This window comes from Xylocopa sonorina, chromosome 5 (assembly GCF_050948175.1).
Source record: "Xylocopa sonorina isolate GNS202 chromosome 5, iyXylSono1_principal, whole genome shotgun sequence".
Lineage (NCBI taxonomy): Eukaryota > Metazoa > Arthropoda > Insecta > Hymenoptera > Apidae > Xylocopa > Xylocopa sonorina.
In genome coordinates, this window is record NC_135197.1 from 2,693,479 (window position 1) to 2,706,319 (window position 12,841).

The 12,841-nt window shown below is 46.6% G+C and overlaps 1 protein-coding gene across 2 annotated transcripts in view; it reads left to right on the forward strand.

Moving 5' to 3' along the window:
* LOC143423605 (fibroblast growth factor 17) overlaps positions 1-12,841 on the forward strand; it is a 127,267-nt gene that overhangs the window by 12,234 nt on the left and 102,192 nt on the right. The gene's annotated exons all lie outside the window — the stretch shown is intronic.

Below are 12,841 nucleotides of genomic sequence, written 5' to 3' on the forward strand. Positions count from 1 at the left end.
ACAAATCCGAGCGGCGATTCACGAGGCTGGGCCTTTCACGATCGAAGAAAACGTAACGCGTAAACGCGCATCCATCTTCGACGTCGCCCACGTGAAACTCGCTCGCGACGATAGTCCCCGCTGAAGGATGCCCAACCATGGAGAACACCACGAACAGAGCGATAGGGTTAACGGAAATTACACGAATAAAAGGGAACCAGAGGGAAAGCAAAAAGAAAAAGATGAAACACTTTTTTTCGATTAAGAGTTCAATCTGAATTGAAAGGATTCCGAACCTGCCAAACTTGAAAGGCTGCCAGTGCTTCCGGTCTCTGGGTTAGCGAACTGGGATATATAGTTTAGAGCCCGCGTATATTACAGGGTCGAACTAGTTTAGCGAGTTGGACACGGCCGAAAGCCCGCGCTAGAACACAGGCTCGCTGGGGTTGGGAGGCGGATAGGCGGCTGGAAAGAAGAGAAGAGGAGGCAAACCTTTCATCGCGTTGAATTTCAAATCGGCGTATCTCCCGGAAGGAATTGGCATCCGTCCAATCGCGATCCCTCGGTTACCTGCTCGCTCTCTCTCATTCTGTTCCCTGGATCTTTTCGCTGCTCCTTTTCTCTCTCTCTCGCTCTCTCTCTCTCTCTCCTCCACCCTTTCTTCCTCCCTTTATCTTCTCACCCTCCTCGATTCGTGCTTGTACCTCGTACCTCGGAGACGCAGGAAACTGGGTCGCGTTGTTGCGAGCCACGAGAGAAAAAAGAAGCCGGAGAGAGCGACGCGGAGTAGCTGGGGCCTTGACTCGGTCACCCTGAATGTTCGAGTGCAACCGAGTTCGTGCCTCCGCATCGGAACGCGATATCTCGCGTGCATACAATTACGGTTCATTATTGCCGCGGACACTCTTCTTTTCGCGGATGCTCCATTACGTGCACGTTCGCACACGCTAAACCGCCCACGCGTCATTGTTGCACTTTCGCGTCGCGGATTTTTGCGGCTGATCGTAAATACGTACTCCCTCGGGAATCGATGTGTGGTCCGCGACGTAAAGGGTTCCCTAAAATACGCGTTATATACGTACCTGCCGCGGCAGGTTGTACGTATCTCTTCTCGTTCTTGCCTGCTCCTCTCGCGTTTTTCCTTTAAACAAGATTGACGTTTACGGGAGGCGTTCGTTATTTATCCGCGGCTTTGTCAAAATCGTGTCGTTGTTTTTTGGGACACCGAGTTTCGGGGGCTCGACCGTGTCCGTGGGAATCTATTTCTTTTCTCTGACGCAACTTGAAGATGTTGTTTATAAGGAGTGTAAAGGTTATTGGAACAGAGACGATTGCTCAATTTTGGTGATTACTGCTACGGTGGTCGAGGCGCATTGTAGACTGGCTGGATTATTTTTGTGGAAATTGCAATTTTTTTTACGCGTGAAATTGCTATAAACGTTCCTTTGACATTGCGTGTGTTAATTGCAAAATATGTTATATCATGCAGATTTGTAAATTTATCGAACAGCTTCAACGATTTAATGTTTCGCTGTACAATTTGCGCGTTATTTCAAACGAATTCATCTGTAAAAATATTTTAATGAGTACAGATTTGTTGACCTTATACGTTTTTAACGAGCATTTTCAAGATGCTTTAAAGGGAACGTGAAATTGTACGCTTTTGTAATTAAATGTCAAGGTGGAGAGAGATTAGAAATGTTTCTCAGAGAGATTTTCGGGTCAACACTTTCGTAAATAGTTTTTAATCCCTTTGCTCTTCGCGTGACAGAAATTAATGTACCCACTTGTACAAGAAACGTCGTTACCATTCGGTTAGTCGTTATTTCAAATATCCGTGCGCATAAACAACCAGTTTTTCCAGGACTATAAAACACTGAAAGAGCTTGGAGAAATGATAAAGTATTTTAAAGAATTCCCCGCTGCTTTTTCTTGTAGCGATAAATCGCTAGACACTTGGGAATTGCATTCTACGATACACTTATCGTTACATTGCTTTTAGTTAGTATAGTATTGCACGATTTTATAATCAACTCATATTAAAGTTCCATTTTTTGATACATTTAACATAACTCATTTCGTTCGACAATGTAGCAATTTTAAATTCAAGATTATTAACAATTCATAGCAACGTTAATGACAGTATTGTAACAACTCAAAGCAGCTCGATTTATTTATCGAACAATTACGAGCTTCCAGCTGCATTCGCTGCAACGAGTCAGCAGTGCGCGCATCCCTCGCGCGTATGCAAACGTGTTTCCTCGAGTTCGCCCGAGGAGAACGTTTGCCATACGTATTGACAAAAGTTTGTTAACTAAACGTACGAAAAATTGGGCAAATATGGTAACGCGAGAAAATCACCGGCGAAAGAGTAGCGGTCCGTCTTTCTGGGCTGAAAGTTTCGGCCCCGCGAGGCCTTTTGTCCCGATGCTCCGCTGCCATGTACATACGAATTCCCTATATTGATTTTTACAACGCACAGCCGCGTCGTAAAATTCGGCGAGAAGAATGTAAAGTAACGTGACGTTCGCCCTTTGCGCGCGACCGGGTACACCGCGTTCGTACACCACGCGTCATTGACGGTAGTAAGTTCACCGAATTTAAAGCTCCAGGGCCCGACGTCGTCCCCGTGTTAAGACAAACGCCGGGGGGGACGCCGTTGTCCAGGCTTATTCGTACGCGCGGACAACGCCGCGTGCATGTAGGGGTAAGAATTCGGTGTTTCACGCCAATTGAGAAGTAACTTTCCCATTCTTTTCGTCACGTTGCCAACTTGAACGAACGTTACAGGCAGCCAGTCTCGAGGGAATCTCAATAAACTCGCGCGAGATAAAGCTTGCCATTATCGATCGTCCTTCGATCGCCGTATCTTTTTCTTTATTCGAGAACAAACGTTTTATGTCTCGATTCTATACGGTATATAGAGACGTTTGTATCGCGGACGTAAATTCGAGCGGAGTTTTAATACAAAAGTAAATAATATTTATAGAGACAAGTATATTTTTTTTTTATTCTCGCGATGATATTGACGATTCTTCGTTTAGTTGACAGATACGTAATCGTAATAATATTGTTGATCGATCGAGGTATTACGAGGTATAAAACAGAGACGATAGCTTACCTCGAGTTTTCATAATATGCTAATTACTATACTATCCTCTCACAATGTTCCGATGCGATGCTGGAAGAGCAGATTTGTTATCGTCGGAATTGAATAAAGCGTATTTCCACGTAGTTGCCCGTACCGGTCCCGATACCAAACAGACGAGGCGAGGCTAATAATAAAAAGCGCCGAGGCACAGTGGACAATTAGCATAGACATTATTATTATCGAGTCCAATATTATTCCGAGCGATCGTTGACCGACATTCGGAAAATACACTCCGAAGCGGCGGAGTTATAAACTCAGACAAGCAGAGGTAAATGCCCCATCGAAGTATTCACCGCTTCGTACTATTAACCTCTTTTAGTTCCTTGTATTCGCCCCATTAAAGAGTCCTCTCTTCTTCGTGCCCCGCTGAATGAAGGTAGAAGATTTCCCGGCTTTATTGGACGATTAACTCCGTGAAACGTACAGAATCCTTCCAGAAGCACCGTCTGTACAGGTGTATCTAATATTCGCGCTCTATAGTCCGTTCGATAAGAATATATTTGTGTACTTTCGTGGAAATTAATCCGTCGCGTAGAAATCAATGCGTTCGAGCTGTTCGAACAACACCGGGAGAAATGTTAAGACCGCAATTCTGAAAATGAAGAATCTCTATTTTTGGAAAGGACTTCGATAAGTGATCTCATTGTGCGCTCCATTGACTTGTGAATTTTTCTCATTAGTACACGCGTAGAGAATTTTCAAAGTTCCTTTTCTCGAGAAAGAAGTTTTTTGTTATTCTACATTTCCATCCTGCTTTGACTCATTGAATCACGTCTTAAAATCTCTGTCAGGTGCCATTGAACAACCTCTGCAGATTAAAAGTATACGAACGACCAAGATTATGTATGTCTGACGAATAATGCGTATTATCTACTAGTTTCATCCCTGTGACATTATTTTCGAAGCCCCCATCCACTATGTACACCCTTCGCGTTATGATAAAACCTTTATGATGTGCATCCTTTGGAATCACTTTTCCGAAAAGAAATCAACGGTCCCAGTTCGAAGAGCCCTAAAACGAATGCACGGTGAGGAAGTTTAGGTACCTACTTGTAAGTTCACCGCGATCCCTTCCGTTTTACGTGTCGTGTTTGGTAGCCATCGCGGGCCGGCACTCGTCGGACGGAGGGCGCACTGACAAACTGGTTGCGTAACGGGCATTACCATTTTCATTCGGAAACTTGGGACATCCCGCGATTTATATATCGACACGGAGCGGTGGGCGCTCGGTGTACTACCTGTTTACGTTCCGCGTCGCAGGAATTGTGCTGTAAATCAAATTCCGGCGTCGCCCGGTCCGGGCATTGTTCCGCGTGCCAGTATTTAAAGTGCGTCCGGTAGGAGCCGGGGCAGGTGCCGTTACGAGACGAGTTTGCACTTCTTTGAACAGGTCGGATGTTCTGCACTTTAGATCCCACAATAAAGTCAGTTTACTGCGGCTCATTGAAACGGCTATGGCCCCTCCGGCTCGCCCCCTGCACGCCCGATTGTTGATCTGTGTTCATCGCCGCTCGTAAAACGGTCCCTATGGGCCGTACCGACCGATTCCCTCCTTCGGCTATCACTCCCACAAGACATCGCGTATAACATACACTTTTAACGTTGTTTCTGGTACTTTCGTCGCAAGTGAAAACTCTTCTTCTACCCGTTCCCGGTGATCTACAGCTCCGATAAAGCCTCGCTCGGATTAGCCGAAACTTTTCGTGCTATTCGAAATCATTATTTGCCCGACTTGAAATACTGCTCAAACTTTTTACGCTCCTATTGTTATTCGGGTTACTCGAGTGTTATCTCGCGGTGATTTATCACTGCAATTAGACGTGTTTAAGGACCGTATAAAGGAAACGTTATCAAACGGACACTAGTTTTAGGATTTAGTATGCCTTAAACATAGGGAGTTCCATTAGAAAAGTTCGGGATCTTATATTCGTTAAAAAAATATTAATTCTCCATTCGTTTCACTAAACACGATGGTATCGAAGGATGAAATTGAAAATATACGATTAAAATGGTCGTTTGGACATGTTTTCCGAAAGTTTCGACCGAAAGAACAGTTGCAACGATAATTCCTCGAAATATCTCGAAACGGAAATGTGTTCCTCGCAGGCAACGGAGAGTTCCGCGGTTGGGAATGAACAGGTAGGACGGGAAGAGGCTTCGGGGCCTTGGACGGGCCTCGAGGAAGGGGGCCAACCAGCGGCGTTAGCACAGTGTTAGAAAGTCCGTCCTGGTCGCTGTTTGCTCTAACGCCTTGGCGACTCCGTCCGCGGTTGTCCAAACGAACGGAAAGCCACTCACGGGGAGCACCTGTGGAGCTTGGGCGTTGCTTTTGTTCTTCTCAGCCTCTGTCTTCCTCCCTCTTCTTTCGCCCCGGTATCCCGGTGGCCCTCAGTTTCTACCTACCTGTTGTGTTACTTACGCCTCGGCGGATCGTTCGGGACACGGGTCACTTTAAAGGGATTAGCACAATTTTCGAGTTCGGAACACCGAGGCGCCTTCCAGCCTGGACGTGCCTCGTAGCCGAGTGAAAATTACGACGCGTCACGGTACCGATGCGAGAAAATTACAGGGCCGTCGAGCACGTTTCCAGAAAATCCCTGATACCGTTCGCTCGCGTTCTCGATACGATGACGTACTAATTTTCGCTTACCAGAGTGCCCCACCTGGAGCGAGTCACTTTGCGAAGGGCCTTTTGTGGAATTGGGAAACAGTCGAGTTTGTAGAGTCTGAATATTTTCTGCGGATCATGTAGGCTGAAAAGGTTTACAATCTTGTGCACAGCTGTTCGAAAGAAGAGTATTCTTTTCAGCGTTAAATTTTATTTGCACATTAATTTCGAGAAATGCAGATTTTTTCAGATATTTCAGAGAATATATAGGCATGCAATTTATTAGATTTCTGGGCATTACGACGCTACTACGTCTGGTTTCCATTTGAAACGAGCTTTACTGTCATTTCTCTCTGTTCGCGGATACACAGTTGTTTGGCCCGCGAATCACGAACACTACGCAGTTCCACGAAAGATGCGACATGGAGATGCGACGACGGCTAGGATCACCGTAACGCGTACAGCTTCTTTAACGACCGTAGCCGCGACAGCAAGCTCGTCGTAGGGATCTTCCCGCGATCGTCACTCAAACTTCACGAAATAACGTCGACGAGAAACTTGGTCAAGATCTCGATGAAAAGTAGGTCGCGGCGAATAGATCTATCCGCTCGACCGGTGCTAATTGACCGAACCGTACACGTCCACGAGCTGGCCAGACTGGTGCCGCGTCGATCCGTCGACGAGAAATCTGTATACGGTGCTTATAAAAAAATACGGTGCCCTTACCGTCGCGGTGACTTTGCGGTTCGCTCCGTTGGAACCTCTCGAAACGAGACGACGTTATAAATTTGTCCCCGGGGAAAACAACCGGCAACAACTTTACCGTGCGAGAGCAGAGCCGGCAGCCCCTCCTTGGCGCGTCCTCATCCCTCATCCGCGGAAGACTCGTTCCGGTTGCCACGGGCCTGGGACTCCGTAAATGCATCCATGCACACGTATTTTATGGCCAGCTTTCTCAGCTTTCTATCTCTTTCCCGGCCCCGTAACTCCCCCCTGGCAGCCCCTCTATCCCGTTTTCCCCACCCCGTCCCTCCCATTTCCCTGAAAACTCCCCGATGCCCGCCGCCGACAGAAGCAGCAGAAGCGCCAGGCCAGCGTCGCGCACATCGCCGGTCTCCGATATTTTCCCAGGATGGATTCTTTTCGAAAATACTTAAAACTTGGACGATTTGTCGTCCGTGTTCGAGTCTCGAACTCGATAAAGCGCCGGGATCCATCGCGTCGGGTTAGCGGCCTAGAAAAGGACGAAACGCCGGCGGAAGGGTACGCGGTACGGGTAGAAACGAGGTGGCCAATCGATGCCCGGGGTTGGTATGTAACCGGCGGCTAGATAAAGAAAAAGATAGCCGGCGGGGAGAGGGAGAGAGATAGAGAAAGGGGAGAAGGGTTGGAGGAACGAAACGGTGAAGATGGAGGGAGTCGTCGGTAGAAGAAGCTGGATCGTTCCGTGGAACGAGATGGCTGACGATATAGAGAGCGGTCAAGGGGAGAGAGTGAACGAGTGAGCAGTGGAAGAAGTTAATCACATAAAATCCTTAAAGTTCGCCCCGGTGCGACGCGATGCACTTTGATCGTGGAATTTATGTCTGGCCCGCGATGTACCACCATTATGTACTCTGGCCGTCGGTGCGTGCCGTGGAAAAATTCATCGCGGAGACGCGGAGGCGGATTCGGCCCCCCTCCCATTGATCGGCACGGCTCGTTGGTACACGAGAAGAGAGAAAGAGAGAGAGAGAGAGAGAGAGAGAGACTCTACGCTCGTCATAAGAAAATATTATTCTTCCGAGAAAAAGTCGCTGGTCCGTCGACGAAAGATTCCAAGCTACCGCTGCTTCGGCACCGCCAGACGGATTTCGGCTGGATTTTCTGTGAAAGGGTCGCTAAACTCTCCACTCGTGCCCTCTTAGGCGATAATTAGGCCGCCTATGCACCCTCGCGTCAATTATTGCGATGGTCGCGTCGTGTATTCTTCATCTGCAGGTTCTCACCGAAGGAGAAGACGCATCTACGTTTCTCGCTGACACACGTAGGGTTACATTCTTGTTTCTAATATTACCAACCGACTTTTTTTTTCTTCTAGCCTTATTCGACCAAAATGTCCTTCAATTTTCATTGTAGTTATCCGTTTCAAGAAGCAAAATTTACAGAAGATAAAAATTGATGGTCTATCGTTCGATCAAAGTATTAGGTTAATATCATAATTGACCCGATTAGCCAAGCAGACAAAATTCTCGATCGATTAAACGAAAAAGGAGAAGCGTCTTCTCCATTCGAAGAATCGATAACTCGCGCGGGGCTCTCGTACAATAAATTCGTGCCAGCTGATTCGATGTAATTTAATAAGATCGAGCAGGAAGTTCGGAATAATTGCGGCGATGATGCGGCAGCCGGAACCGATTTGCGGTCGTTTCCCAAGGAAACTCTTTGCTGGAGTAGTGAAAAAGTTTTTACGGTTAAAGTGTAGGGGAAAATTCGAGCGAAGCGTATAATCGAGGCCGTGCTCGGGAATCAGATCAGCTTCTCTCGGCTGCTATCGCATCGACAGCCACCGTGGATCGGGATAACGCCCCCGGAAAGGAGCAGTTGCCGTGACTTTTTACGACCGGTTGGTAAAGTCAGCGAAGACAATGAAAACATCTCGGTAAATCAGGGGAGAGGACCGGTAAGGAGATTAGTAGAGCTTACAAGGCATTACCGCGAGACCAGGGCGGAAGGAGGAGGGCGCGCGCCACAGTCATCTCAAATTGGAAGCTGGCTGATCTCGGTTTCTTTTTCCTCTTTCTACTTACTTCTGCCTCTCGTGGCTCGTCAACTGCGCTCTCAGGGGCTCTTCGTCCACCTTCTTCTCCCTCGCGCGCTCTATCTCTGTCTGCTCCTCCTTCCCGAGAGTTGCTCGCGCGGAGTTAACCACCCGTGAAGCGGCACAATATATCTCGGGAGATAATTCGCTTGTTAGGGTCGTACGCCTTTACATTAATCCGTCTGCTCGCAGTCTTTCTCGCGACTGCCCCTTTCGCGCGTGAGCACGACGACAGGGTCCTTTGCGGCGTCCCAGTCGCCGACGAAAAATTACCATCTCAATTTAGCCCCGGCAACGTCTATTCCGCGCTCATCGTCTCCCCGCGGTTTCTTTCTCACCGCGTTGTTACGAAACGCCTCGGTGCGTGCTCTACTTACACGCTTCCCATTGCTGAATGAAAATATTTTTCTCGATCCGCGATCCTTTTCCACGGTAATTCGTACGCGTATAACGATTCTAAAGAATTCCTGAAACGAACGAAGCACACTTTTGTCTACCCATTCAAACTTCGAGAGCACGGAGTTAAGCGGCAGAGCATGCTCGAAGCCAGTCGAACAGAAATCGTTCATTGAATACCCCGGAATGCTCGCGAACGAAGATATTTTTAAATCGCTCATTAGCCCGGTTTCTCCTCTTAGCGCGGGCCGTCGAATTTAAAGACCTACGAGATCGTTGCGTTTGTCAAGCATGTTCGTGGCTGGCTCACTGTTACGGGTTCTACCTACGTCAGCGAAACGAAGATACGTCTCGAGGCGCGTAGGTAACTCGTAACGGTGTGCAAGGCACTTGTCGTCATGTCGATGCTCGCGATACCACCGGCCGCCTGTCACTCCGCCTCGATTGATCGGTCCTCGCTCGGATCACCCTCCTCCTCCCACCGTGACCATCTTTACCCTCGGCCCATCTCGCTGCTCCGGACGGTGTCCATCTTTCGTAAGAAACGATTCTGCCCGCGTCGTACGCCGTGCTCTCGTTCCCCTTTATCGTCGTTTCGCTTACACGCGTTAGCCCCTCGACGTGGCCGTTGGCTCACCGTACAACTCGGACACAGTCGAACGCGCCGCTTTAACTTCGGGACGATCAATTTCTGTTCAACAATGTAATTATAACTGTCAGCAAGCTTTAGTGTATTCGATGTAACGTAACGGTCCACGGGTCCACTATAACTCCCTAGAATGTCACAATGCCTCGGTTGCAGGGGCAGGCGTACTTCGCGGTGGAGCCAGTGTACGCTCTAAGCGTATCAGATCGTCGGATGATGTATAGGTTCGCGCTCAACGGACGCTGGTAGCGGTTTTTGCGTTTATTTGTACTGTTTATCCCGTTTAATTAAAGTAAAAGTTGAACGCGCCCTCTGCTGCTCGTAAAGCAGCTCGAGATAGTCGGCTACGTGGTCGTTTCTCGTTTCTGCTTGGTACCAAGGTACGCCACAGTGTTGTTTTCGATACGGTACGCAGATTCATCGGCTGTCACATTTGCGGCACGATTTTGAAACATTTTTGCGTCGTTGAATCGAATTGAGCGATATGAAAAAAATGAGGGAGGGTGTTCACATTTAACGCCCGCGATTCAACAAACGAGCATCGTCGCTGAAGCCACCTAAACGTTTTCGAAGTCGCGAATAAAAGTTTCAAATTGCGCGTACGATAAACACCCCGTTTATTAACGATGTTCATTGTAACCGCAGAAGGATCAGGCTTCCATGAAACCCGTCGTAACCTTGGATTATACTGATTCATAAAGCTGCGTTATATCCGCTATAATCGGTGTACACAATGAAATTGATTCGAGAACGATCGTAAGTTAGCGTTATGCCATTAATAGACACGCAGCGTCGCGCCGTTTCATCGGGGTCGTGGCATTGCACCTGCGCGGTGATCGCATCCGATCGGTGGCAGTTACCACCCTACGCGCGTACCGATGCGGCGGAGGCGTAGGTGCGACAACCCGTTCAGATTATCGGGTGTTATGGTAGGTTAGCATCGCGACAAAGCCGTAAAGTCACGGCCGGTGTGAGTCACTTTATGGACGAAGCCACGGAGGGCGGCCGGCGTCGAGTAATTCTCGAGCGATCGTGCTAATCTCGCGGTGACGATAAATTAACCCTTTCAGCGGCTGAGCATTTTCTGCACAATGCGCGCATTTCAGGAGCGCAAGCCTTTTGCGGTTGTACAAGTTTCTTCTTTTTTCTTTTACGTATACGTGACTGTAACCCGTGTATTAACGGTGAATCCTTTTACTTAACATAATTATTATTTATTTATCGACAACGTTGGAAATTGCAATTCTCTGGTTTCTTCGAAAACGATGGAAAGATTTTGTCCGACAGAAGTGTCTTCGATTAGATAAAATAACACCGCACTCGCTTACTTTTATCGTGAAACGAGAGATTATTGCGCTGGAAAAAGGAATTAGAACAGAATTGCTTCTCTCGGATGCAGAGGCATTATTAGAAGAGCGTCAACTATTTCGACGCAAACGAGTTGAGTTATAACGATCGCATTAAGTGGCCAATAATGTGTAAGAACAAGTACGCTTCAAGTTCGAGGGAAAATAATCGCTGTGCGAGCAGATAAGGAGTTTGCGCTGGATAGCCGTTGCATAATTGTGCGTTGATGTTCGAGGCGCCAAATAATAAAATAATTGGAAGACCACGATGGACGATCAGCGTGGACCACGATAAAATACTTAGGCGAGGTTCCCGTCTCGCGAGGAGTTTCGACGCCGGCCAATCAAGCCAGCAGGATCGGAACAGGCTGCCACCAGGCTTGCCACGGTACCACCTATAATCTGATTGCTCGATGGCTAATGAGCAACGTCCTCGCATTCCGTTCTCGCCCTTCTTCGCCTTTTACGCGTGCCATTACACGTACACATGTACACGGGTTTCGAAAGTTTTTGAAGCCAATCCATCGAGTCCACCATTTTTTCTTTTCTTCTTTTTTTTTTATTCTCTTATTAGACGGTAACAGGCCGCCTTGGACGGCTGCGACACGAGTGCGACAAAATGGATTGCGAGTATCGGTGGTCAGCTTCTTGTATACCGGGATATCGTCCATTTAAGAGACGGAGGATCGAGAAGTTACGCGTGTCAACGGAGAGAAACAAACGACTTCGTTGGCTTGCCTCTTTGCCGCAGTCGCCGGTCTGGTTGCGATCGGATTATACTACTTACGATTACCGCTAGCGGAAACGGTCCTCAAAGGAGTACATTTATCTCTTCGGTTGTCTTTTATAGGCGATTGTTTCTTTTTTTTGGGCAGACTTGATATTACGGATTTCATACTGATTGGCATGCATTATAGCATTTATAGTTAACAATATTCGAGATTATTTTGAAGTTAATGCGCTCATTCGTGGTATCGTTATTTAAATTTCAGTTCTATTTATTTTCGTACTTTTAATAAAAAATAAAAGTTTAGACAGTATACAAGCTTTCAAATGTTTATTGTTTAATATATAGTTGGATAATATTTTATAACATGCGTAATGATAAACTGGTTTGCTTAAATAATAATACATGTTCAAGGTACCAATTTGTAAGTAGTTGTTAATGTACAAATTTTATATAAAATACTTTTTAGTGGAGTTGAGAACGGATGCGTTTAACCAATATTTTACATATTTTGCAAGACATTTAGATAAACGTTGGTTCGAAATTTTTCAAGAATTTACGGAACAAGCCGAAGCGAGTGAAAAGAGGAAGAGAAAGGTTCATCTCGAGGATGTGTGGGCGTTGCTTGCAACACGTTCTTTGGTAGTTCTCCATCAATTCGATAAAAATAATTGTCGTTATCGTACGTTCCATCAGGAACCTACAAAAAAATTTATTGAGAGATTACGTTTAATTGGCGAACCGCGCGCGCGCGTTAACATTATTTTCGGAAACATTTAATAAACGTTCTCCCATAAATTTGCTGATTCGGTGACTCGATTCTTCGGAATAATTAATTTTCGCTTCCTTAGTGTCCTTTCGCAAATTTTACCAATAAATTATCCGTAATTGGTAATTGTACGTTTTAACGCACGTCAATTCATTAAGCGCGTACCAACGAATTTCACGTGCGTCGAATTACGTATGCAAATTCCACAAAACGTGACGCTGTGAATTTTTACAACCGCGTGAATGGCTTTAGACTTTCAAAAACTTTCAAATCTAAAGAAATCTGCTTCCGATTTCCGTTTGCCATTAATTACGAATCCGATCCCAGGCTGACATAATTTCCTGCTGACATCGATTTCATTTTCATTTACTGTCCGGTGAAATAAGTGGTTAAAATATCTTGGAGCTTCCATTAGTAAT